This window comes from Moschus berezovskii, chromosome 6 (genome assembly GCF_049115385.1).
Source record: "Moschus berezovskii isolate FMDL1 chromosome 6, NW_MosBer_1.0, whole genome shotgun sequence".
Taxonomy (NCBI): domain Eukaryota; kingdom Metazoa; phylum Chordata; class Mammalia; order Artiodactyla; family Moschidae; genus Moschus; species Moschus berezovskii.
In genome coordinates, this window is record NC_142465.1 from 119,611,437 (window position 1) to 119,622,918 (window position 11,482).

The 11,482-nt window shown below is 52.2% G+C and overlaps 1 long non-coding RNA gene across 1 annotated transcript; it reads right to left on the reverse strand.

Annotated features, from left to right (window-relative positions):
- Positions 1-1,547: 1,547 nt before the first annotated feature.
- LOC129536881 (uncharacterized) lies at positions 1,548-7,181 on the reverse strand. Its single transcript, XR_008681883.2, has 3 exons — positions 6,890-7,181; positions 5,834-6,823; positions 1,548-4,361 (listed from the first exon to the last, which is right to left on the reverse strand). It is a non-coding gene; the product is annotated as an uncharacterized LOC129536881 (long non-coding RNA).
- Positions 7,182-11,482: the final 4,301 nt, after the last annotated feature.

Here is an 11,482-nt window from a genome sequence, read left to right on the forward strand (position 1 = left end):
GCTTTCCAAACCCACTTGTCTCAAAGAGACTTCAACCCTATTGTCCACAATTGCTGGGGGCAGAACATTCCAGAGTCCACTGGAGACAGAAGCAGCTGGAGCCATCCCCTCCACAGCAAGCTGACCAAGAACTCATCACCCCGTAAGCTTCCCACTGAGGCTCTTGGGCTCAACAAATATGCCTTTGTTGACCGGATGTCCAGTGGGAACTCAAGGGGGTTGGGGACAGGCTTGATGGCCTTCCAGGCCTCCCTGGGATGGAAGCAGGATCCAGCTAGCCCCCATGAAGTCTCGTACTCAAGGTCACACTGTCCTCGGCTTGCTCACATGGAAAGTGACCCAGAAGGGCCTTTCGGCTCCAGATCCACCACTGACAGCCCCAGTTTCCTCATTCCCAACTCAAATTCATGCCCAGGGAATCTGACTAAACCAGGTCATCCTTTCAAATGGCAGTCCAGAGGTCACAGCCCCAACCCTGGTCCCTTTCGAAGTAGCCAGGGGGATACGGCCCAGAGTTAACCATTGGTCTAAAGAGTGGTGGACTTGCAGCAACAACAAACACATCCAGCAAAATAGCATCTGTAGGTGCTGTGCTCGTCGAGGCCAGAGCAATACTGACAAGGCATATTCAGTGATTAAAGTCTTCACGAATCTGTAGTGTATTATTGCTAGATTGGGGTTTCTCTGGTGGCTCAGTAGTAAGGAATCCATCTCCCAATATAGGACACACCAGTTCGATCCCTGGAGAAGAGAATGGCAACCCACTCCAGGATTCTTGCCTGCAGAATCCCATGGACAGAGGAGCCTGGCGGGCTACAGTCCATGGGGCTGCAAAAGAGACATAACTCAGTGACTAACCAACAATGCTGCTAGTTGTATTTCCCAGTTGAGGAATTGAGACAGGGAATAGGAGTGATTTTCTCAAGGTCTGGAGCCAGGCGTTGACCCCCAAGTCCCACAGGCGGACCCCCCAGAGTGCCCAGAAGGCTGGTTAGCAAAGTGGACATGGGGGACTGATCTCCAATACATCTCTCTAGCCCAACCTCTGCCCTGAGCACCAGGCCCAGCTTCAAACACTGACTTGATAGCTCTGCTTAGATGGCTAACAGATGGTCAGAAAGCCTGTGTCCAGACAGCTCTATCCAAGACTTGTTCCTCTGAACTCCTTTCCAACTCCATCAACGGCAGACCCATCCGTCCAGCTGCTCAGGCCAAATCGTGTGGCTTCATCCTTGGATTCTCTCTCTCTCATCCCACATCCAATTCCGTCAGCAAATCCTGTTGGCTGGACTTCAACATATATAAACAATCTGACCCCTTCTTACCGTCTTCTCGGTGAAGCCCTTGTCCCTGCGTAGATAACTGCACCAGTCTCCTCGCTGACATACCCCTGCGTCTCCCCTTGTCCACGCCCAAGCATTCTCAACACCGTAGCCCCAGAAACCAAGTTCAAGCGCAAGTCAGACTGTCTTTTTCCTTCAAAGCCTCCAATGGTTTGCAACTCAGTAGAGGGAAGCTGAGTTGTCTTCTGAGGCCCGTCTGACCCCGTGGCCTGCTGTCTGTCTCTCTGATCCCCTCTTCAACCTTCTGACCCCCCCACCAACCCCCTAGTCCTTCCACTCCAACCCTGCTCACTCCCCTGCTATTCACTGAGCATCCCAAACACACTCCTGCCTCAGGGCCTTTGCACCAGCTGTTCTCTCAGCGTAAGACACTCTTTCTCCGAATATCACCACGGCCAACTCTGTCACCTCCTTAGGGACTGATCTCTAAAGCTACCTTCTTTTGAGGCAAGGCCCTTTCTGCTCCCTAAATAAATGGGAACACCCCTCCTCCATGGCTCCTGCTCCTCCCTCCTCTCCTGCTTTATTTTTTTCCCACAGCACATATCGTCTGATGCATATATTTATCCCCTGCCACTAGAATGTATGTTCCTTAAGGTCAGGGACTTGGCTTTCTTTGCCTCTGTTCCTGGAGCCCTAAACAGTACGTGACAGGTATTTGTTGCGTGAGACTGATGAAGGAGGGGGCGTGAGCTTCATAAGTTGACCTGGTCCACCCAGCGTTCAGACACACTCAGGACACATCGCGAGAGCAAGTGCGTGAACCCACCGAGGTCTTGTATGCGTGAAAACTGAAGAGCTGCTGGGAAAACCCACGATGGGGAAAATGACAGTCCAGGCACATGGTCTTTCCTGATCACAGTGGCTTGGTTGATGACAGAGAGAGCTATGGACAGCTCCACGGGGCTGCCTTAGAGATCCAGGGGATGGCACCAGAAGTCCAAGGACCAGCATCCCTGGGAGCCACAGGGAGTACCAGACAGCCTGTCTCTGTGGTGGTCCCTGAGAGCTGCCCCTCGGGGTCAGAGAGCCTGACCAGCCAGGCCTGTGTGTGCGAACGTGACACCTGCCTCCTGGGGGTGATGGGGCCAAGAGGCCAGCACAACACCGCCTGAATCACAGCCACCCTTGTGCTCCTCTTCCAGGGCCCACACCTGATGTATTAAGGTCGAAAGGCCTCTTCCTGGCAGATTCAAAGGTGGCGGGATGTGACTTCTGCCCCAAACAGCTCACATTCTGTAAGGGGAGCCCGGTTCATTCATCTGATGCATACTTTTCAAGAGCCCACAGCATTCCAGGCACCGTGCTAAGCCCTGGGGTGCTGCTGTTAACAAGACGTGCAGGCTCGCCGGGTATGGAAATAAACCAGCAAATAAATGCGAGACGAGATCAACACAGGCAGACACGAACGTTACCAAGAAGATGACTAGGAGAGCTGTTTTGTTCTGTGCAGCATTTTATTTGTTTATGCCAGCATGTTTAATGGTGACTTGGGTGAAGTTTTAAAACACACGCTTCTTGGCATACTGTAGGGCACAGGTTGTTGTTGTTCATTTGCTAAGTCACGTCCGACTCTTTCAGACCCCATGATGCAGCGTGTCAGGCTCCCCTGCCCTTCACTGTCTCCCGGAGTTTGTTCAGATTCATGGCCACTGAGTCAATGATGCTATTTGTCCACCTCATCCTCTGCTGCCCTCTTCTCCTTTTGCCCTCAGTCTTTCCCAGCATCAGGGTCTTTTCCAATGAGTCACCTCTTTGCATCACGTGGCCAAAGTATTGGAGCTTCAGGTTCAGCATCAGTGCTTCCAGTGAACATTCAGGGTTAATTTCCTTTAGGATGGAAGATTCTTAAGAGTCTTCTCCGGCACCCAAATCCCAATTTGAGAGGACAGGGAACTCTGCTTGACGCACTGTGGTGACCTGATTGGGAAGGAAGTCCAAAAGGGAGCTCCTAAGCTGCTAAGTCACTTCAATCGTGTCCGACTTTATGTGACCCCATAGATGGAAGCCCACCAGGCTCCCCCGTCCCTGGGATTCTCCAGGCAAGAACACTGGAGTGGGTGCCATTTCCTTCTCCGATGTGTGAAAGTGAAAAGTGAAAGTGAAGTCGCTCAGTCATGTCTGACTCGTAGCGACCCCATGGACTGCAGCCTACCAGGCTCCTCCGTCCATGGGATTTTCTAGGCAAGAGTACTGGAGTGGCTTGCCATTGCCTTCTCCGCCAAAAGGGAGGGATACATGTATATGTATGGCTGGTGCGCTTTGCTGTACAGTAGAAACTCGCACAACATCATAAAGCAATTATATGCCAATAAAAATTTTAAAAAATAATTGCTTCTCAAGTCTTCAGCACATTAGAGCCAGACCCAGGACCCAGACAATCAGCAGGGTGGAATTTAGCCGTGACACGTTGTCCAGATCTGGAGTCAGGCCCCGAGATCAATGACACGAGCTTGGAAGGTCAGAGTCGACAGCGTGGAGAGAGGATGTGGAGGATTTTATCGACCACAAGTCAAGGTATGGCTACTCACTACCACTCATTCCACGAATTTTGAGTGGACGTTATGGCACCTGATACTGTTCTGGGCAGTGAAATGATAAAACAAGATCCTGTACTTATGGAGCCTTCATTCTGGTGGGAGGACAGACAATAAATAAGTGAATCTGGGCCTGTAGCTGGTGAAGGGTGCCAGCAATCGGGAAGGAAGGGCTCAGTGAGTGAGTGGGGAGAGGGTCTGCAGTCTCAGGTGGGGTGAGCAGGGTCACTCAGCTCTCAGGGGAGCAGGCTCTGATTTGTAGATGGTGTGCGTGTGTGCCAAGTCACTTCAGTTGTGTACCATTCTTTGCAACTCCATGGACTGAAGCCACCAGGTTCCTCTGTCTGCGGGGATTCTCCAGGCAAGAACACTGGAGTGGGTTGCCATGCCTTCCTCCAGGGGATCTTCCCAACCCAGGGATCGAATCCACGTCTGTTATGTCTTTTGCACTGGTAGGCAGGTTCTTTACCTCCAGCGCCACCTGGGAAGTTCAATTTGGAGATCAGGGTGGGGGCATTTATTGGGGAGTGCAGGTGGGATCCCCAAGTGGAGGAGGAGGAGGAGAAGCAGGATTGGGCGTTGGAAGAAGTTGAACTGAGACTCAGGCCAAAAGCCTCAGCCAACCCCCAGGGAGTTGAGGACACAGATGAGCCTTCAGAACTGTCTCAACCTGACTTTCACACCCTGTGTTGACTGGTCATTGGATGAGGCTGCCCTGGAAGGACACACATCCTTAAACAGAAGGTTTTCTTCAGCGGATGGTGGTAGTGGAGGTTTAGTCGCTCAGTCGTGTATGACTCTTTGTGACCCCATGGACTGTAGCTTGCCAGGCTCTTTTGTTGATGGGATTTACCACGACAAGAATACTGGAGTGGGTTGCCATTTTCTTCTCCAGGGATCTTCCCAACCTAGGGATTGAACCCGGATCTCCTGCTTTGCAGGCAGATTCTTTACCAGCTGAGCCACCTGGGATGCAGAGACAATCCTCAAAAGGGCTGAGAGCCAAGGGTGCCTCTCAGCAGTTAGGGGACCAGTCCTCCACTCCTGCAGAGAGGTCTGGACAAGGCCTCACAGTGTCCACTACTGCAGAAGACCTCAGCGAGAAGATGCTGACATAATCTGGAGGCCTAAGGACCAAAACGAAACAGCAAGTACGTGGGTCCTGAGGAGGGAGGCTGCGCGAGTGGTCCAGGAGGCTGGAGCGGAGTTGGGGACGGGAAGGGAGGAGGGAGCGGGCTTGGCATTGACCATCCAGGCCTTTGCAAGGACTGTGACTTCTCCTGGGAGTCAGACTGGTGCCGCTGGTGGTGTTGGTGGAGGAAATGCTACACCTCAGTTATAGGTTGGTGGAAATAAAGAGGTAACTTTCCCCATCCTCTTTTATGGTACCCTTCTATCCTTTCCAAGGGCCTCTCAGGAATCTGTGGACCCAGATGAAGATCCCCTGTATTGCACCCATTTTGCTGATGAGATGAACAAACCAAGGCCCAGAGAGGTGAAGGGATTTGCTCAAAACCAGGCAATACTGAGCTGAGCTGAGAGTCCCTTGGACTGCAAGGAGATCAAAACAGTCCATCCTAAAAGAAATCAACCCTGAATATTCATTGGAAGGACTGTAGCTGAAGCTCCAATACTTTGGCCACCTGATACAAAGAGCCGACTCCTTGGAAAAGACCCTGATGCTGGGAAAGATTGAAGGCAGGAGGAGAAGGGGGCGACAGAGGATGAGATGGTTGGATGGCATCACTGACTCAGACACAAGTTTGAGCAAGCTCTGGGAGATGGTGAAGGACAGGGAAGCCTGGCATGCTGCCGTCCATGGGGTCGCAAAGAGTTCAACACGACTGAACGACTGAAAAACAGCACCACCAACAACTGAGCATCTGGGCTGTGTGGTCCCAAAGCCCACTCTGGACTTCCCTTCCACCTGTAATTGGAGACAAGCCTGCTCACCTGGCTGGGCCGATGGCATGACTCCATGCAACGCCTGTGTTGAGGCCTGGTCCACAGGGGCCTCCGTAAACCGCCGCTCCTGGACCCCATGGCAACAACTAAGCCTCTGGGCTGTGTGGTCCCAAAGCCCACTCTGGACTTCCCCTTCCACCTGTAATTGGAAGCAAGCCTGCTCACCTGGCTGGGCCGATGGCATGACTCCACGCAATGCCTGTGTTGAGGCCTCGTCCACAGGGGCCTCCGTAAACCACCGCTCCTGGACCCCATGGCAATGAGGTGGAGGGCAGACAGTGAGGATGGGCGCCTGGTGCTCCCGCCATAGCAGGCAGCTTCCTGCATCGTCTGAGGCTGTTTGGGTAACCCAGTCCTCTCTTCTGTGCTGCAAGAGGCCAGCTGCACGCTGAGGCAGGCGGGTGGGGCAGGGGGCTGGCTCGTCACTGCGTACCACAAGGGAGGAAGACAGACTTCCCTGACCTTGACTCAGACGTGCCAAGCCAGCCAGCCTCTGAAGAGGGATCGCGCTGGATCGGTCTCTCGATTCGGCCCACGTGGCCAGGCGCGCAAGACGAACAGCACGGGAGATGCCGAAAGGAAGGATGTATGCTGGGATCCAGGCTTCCTTCATGAGAAATTAGCTGCAGGTGGTCCATGCCTTTTGCTTCTTGATCCACGCACGGCATGGCCACGTTCCGCTGAGACCCCACAGGGTCCTGCAGATTCCCAGGGCTGAAGCAGACTCCTCTCAGCTTGGGTGCCCCAGAAGGACCTGATGGAGACCTGCAGTCTGATCGAGCCGGGGTAGGTCTCGGGCAAGGAGGGGTGTCAGGGGCCGCAGAGGGAGGAGCAAAGCGCTGGGGCTGATGGGAGGACAGAGGGGCACGCTGGCATCCTCGGACCCAGGTTCAAGTCCCTGTTGCGTCAGGCAGCTTAACCTCTGCGAGGCTGTTTTCCCAGCTGTAAAATGGGACCGTAACACCACCTAGCTCAGGGCTACCAAAAGGAGAGGAGTCAGCAGGTGAATGTCTGTGAAGGCCCAGCCCACCTGCCCCAACTCACCGTCAGCACAGAAGCACCAGCCGTGCTGTGTTCAGTGGCTCAGTCGCGTTCGACTCTTTGCGGCCCCACGGGCTGTAGCCCATCAGGCTCCTCTATCCATGGGATTTTCCAGGCAAGAATACTGGGAATGAGTTGCCATGAACCACCAGGAACAGTGGGTAACTGGGCCTTGGGGTCACATCCCTTAGGCTCAAACACCAGCTCTGCCTCTCACTAGCGATGGCGTTTGGAAAAATTGCCTACATTTCCCAAGGCTGAGTCACGAGGTCTGTATATAATAAGCATGTCATCATCCCAGAACTGTGGTTAGAATTAAATGAGAGAATTCATTAAAGTCCTTGGCACATAAGATATACTTCACAAATATTAGCTATTACTACGTTCAGAAAAAAAAGTGCTTTCAGGATATCCAGGACTCATGAGTGGGGAAAACCACACCAGTTACTGGGATTTGAAGGGACCCCAAACCACTAATACAGAATTTGACACAGGAAAGATAAAGTTCTCCATTAAAGTTCAAAACATCAGTTCCGTATAAATGTTTTTCCATTTCTGACTTACAGAAGCCGCCTCTCCCTGTAACTTAAGCCCGCGGAGACTTTGAAAGGAAATGTCAAATGAGAAAACCTAGCATGTCCTAACTTACGGTATTCAGCTGTTTCTTTTTTCAGTCAACAAACCCTTAGTGAACCCTGTGGGTATGCCTGCCTGTGGGTCAGGTCTGGGGGATGCCGGGGGAAATGCCCAGGTCTTTGTCCGAAAGGAATTCACCACCTAAGGCCCTAGGACCTTCCCGATTGAGAGTTCAGTTCAACAGCCTGAAATTCACCAACTGGCTGTCTTCCTTCCACCCAGAAACACACTGGGAAATGGATATTCTACAGCAGTTTTCCAACAACCATTTCTTGGAATCGTAAATGTCTGGGAGTTGCTGCAATACTTTAGATTATCTTGTTTTCTTTATCCACTGAAGCCAAGATTTTAATGCTACATCTGTGTGAGTATCTTTTGATAATAAGAACCAAATGTTGTTGGTGGAAATGACTGGAAATTACACTTCAGATCAGAATGTGGGGTTTTAGATTCCCACTTGGAAGGCAGTGCCGAGAAACAAACACACAGGACGTTCTCCCTATAAATCACCTCGGGATGTTGCAACACTCCTCTTCTCTCCCAGCCGGCATCAGGAGAACTGGGATGAAGTGTCCTGGGGGACGGAGTCACTGGTTGGTAGTAAATATCCTGCAGCCGAAACAACACACCCACCTCCCACCTCCTCCGGCTTGTCCCGTCAGCCACTAGAGCTCTCTCCACCTGGCTGTCCACAAGCATCTCACACTCAACACGTCCAGACTAAAGTCACCATTTTCTCCAAACCCACTCTGCTATCTGCAAGCACCACGTTGATGAAAGGCACTGCCTCGTCCCGGGCTGGAAATCATTCCTGACCTCCCCCTGCCCTGCCGTGCTGCTCTCGCAGCTGTCAAATGCTGGCCCTTCTCTCTCTGATTTAGTCCCCTCATCCCCTGGCCCCTGCCCTGGTTGGGGTCCTCCTCCGGAGGACCATCTCATCCTCTGTCGCCCCTTCTCCTCCTGCCTTCAGTCTTTCCCAGCATCAGGGTCTCTTCCAATGAGTCAGATCTTTGCAGCATATGGCCAAAGTATTGGGAGTTTCAGCTTCAGTCCTTCTAATGAATATTCAGGATTGATTTCCTTCAGGTTGGACTGGTTGGATCTCCTGGCTGTCCAAGGGACTCTCAAGAGTCTTCTCCAACACCACAGTTCAAAAGCATCAATTCGTCGGCAGTCAGCCTTCTTTACAGTCCAACTCTCACATCCATACCTGACTACTGGAAAAACCATAGCTTTGACTACATGAATCTTTGCCTTAGAAAGCAGCTAGGACCTAAATATTTGTTGGGTGAATTTCCCTAAACCTGTTCCCCTACCCAGGAGGTCTGCCCATGATAACCAGGAGGCAAAGCTGACAAGCTCAGTGCGGTTTTGTCAACATGGTGGCCCCTCTAGTGGAATCTTAAGAGCAGCTGATGCTTGCTGCACCCCTGCTCTTTCCAAAGCATTTTGCTTGAACTGGTTCATGTGTAGCCTGACTACAACCTGTGGGTTACACAGTATAATCACACACATTTGCAGGTGAGAAATCAAGGCCAGGGTCAGCAAGGTTGCTGGTCCGAGGTCACTTGGTGGGTCAACGGCGGAGTCAGGATTTGACACGACTTTGGCACCCACCGATGTTTGCTGAAAGAGCTGGCGGATGCTTTATTTAATCAGACTCCACCCCTCAGCAGCTCCCACCCACCCCAAAACCCTGCCCTCCCCATGCAGCACTTCTCTTGAATTTGGCACTGAAGGTCCTTTCTGCAGCCATAGGTTGATATCCGGAAGGGGAATTTCCCACTCTCCCCTCATGTCATGTACATGGACCCACTGCCCTTTCCAAACGGCTGATGCCCTGGTTGCTCCCAAGCAGTGGTCAGCTCCGAGGTCATCACCTTCTTGGCCAACCACGAAACGCTCCAGCTTGTCAGCGAACTCACGATAAAGGCCGTGTGGTTTTCCTCTGGGAGGGCACGGGCTGGACAGTGAGGGGAGCTGGCCCCCCGCAGAGGAGGCTGGCCCAGGGCGTCCCCTCCAGCCACCTGGACCTACCCGAGTCTCGGCCCCCTCTGAGGAGCTGACTTTAATTGGTTCTGCATGGTGGTGTTATGGCTTATGTCGAAATCAGAGCAAAAGAATTCCGAGGAGAAGGCCGCTGTTGGGAACCACATGGTGACTCCTGGTTCCGCCTCCCCTAACCTGTTCCCAATTAGGGGCTTGAAAGGCTGCAGGCCGCCTGTTTGTTTGTGAAGCTCTTTGACCAAATTCTGCCTCTGAAGCCCCTTTGTGGAGTTCCTGTTCATCTTTTCCTTTTTAAAATGCAGACGAAAAGAAAAGCCCCATGGAGGTGAGAAAGAACAAGGTCTCGCAACACTATGATAAAACAGGTAACCGATGAGAACCGACTGACTAGCACGGGGAACTCAGTCAGTGCTCTGTGGTGACCTGGATGGGAAGGAAATCGGGAAAAGAAGGGATGCCTGTATGTGTACAGCTGAGTCACTCTGCTGTACAGCAGAAACCTAACACAACATTGTAGAGTGACTGCACACTAATAAAATTTTTAAAAAAAGAACAAGGTCTCCCAGTCTGATCACTATGTTGGGTTGGAAAATGGTTAAGTTTTGTCCCTCTGCACTGGATGGTGCCCAGTGGTCAGGCTGACAAGCTGACACTCCCTCAACTGGATGCTTCCAGACGTGCCTGGACACCTCGATTCATGAAAGAGCAAGCTGGAAAACTTGGGAAGAGGCGGAATTTTCTTACCGAGCCTGGACACCATTTTTGCCATCTACAAAAATACACTCTGCTATATTTAGGCGGCGCTAGTAACAGGGCCCTCTCCCTCTCGCTCTTTTTCCCCCTCAAGAATGTTTCTTGGTTTGTTTTTGTCATTTCATATTTTTCCCTGCCACCTGGGGAAATCATCAAGCACTCACATTCCTGAATCCATCTTTCCTGCTGCTAGCTAATTAAAATAAACCTCTGGCCGAATTACGACCTTCTCATGGATTTTAGGGATAGATGGAAAGTATTCGTGCATGTTTCCATACCTTGGATGGACTGTGAGTTGCTGGTATTTCTGGGGCGTCCACTCTGCTGGGCACCATGCTAGTTGCCATCTGTGCCTTTGTTCACGTCTTGTTACCAGGTGCCAGGGGGAGCTGTTATCATCACGCTGTGTTCCAGATGAGAAAGCAGAGCCCTAGCAGGCCAGGCTCCAGCCACAGCGGCTTGGGGACGCTGAGATCTGAATCCAGGCTTCTTTGACTCTAAGTTCTGTGTTGAACATGATGCTCAGTCTGGGGCTGGGGACACTCACTGAGGACACTCACTTCCGAAGTTCTTTGGGTTCTAGTTTAGTGTGGAATTCCACTGGCCTGCACCTGGCCCTGGAAGCGTGCCCCCTGGAAGGGGCCTTGACCTGGGGGGTCGAGGGGGCGGACCTGCCTCCTAATTCACCTCCCTACCCTGAACACCACACTGAGATATCCACTTAGCTTCCAGCCCTCACCCTAAATGGTAGTGACAAGGAAGCCCTCTTCACCTTTCCCGGGGCCCCCAGGACATCAGGCACAAATAAAGAAAGTCCCCAGCTGCCTTTCCCGATGGAAGGCTTGGCAAGTTGGAAAAGGGCGTCCGCTCTCTGGATGGGTGTGGTCCCATGTCCAGGCATTCGGTTTGGCCAATTTGCAGTGGGCGGCATCCAGGCCACCATTCACCCTTGGCCTGGCGTCATGTGCAGTAAACAGCTTCATGCTGGGCGGCCCTGACTTCCCTCAGCAAGGAGGCCATCAATCACAAGTGCACGGTGTTCCTGAGCCTGCCACCCAGGGCCCGTCCCAGTGACACGATGAGAAAAGAGGTCATATTGGTCTGTACTTATTGTGTGTGCCAGGCACTATTCTGAGCGTGTCTAATGGTATCAGCTCATCAGTCTGCACCAAGCCCCATGAGGCATATTCCCTTATTATC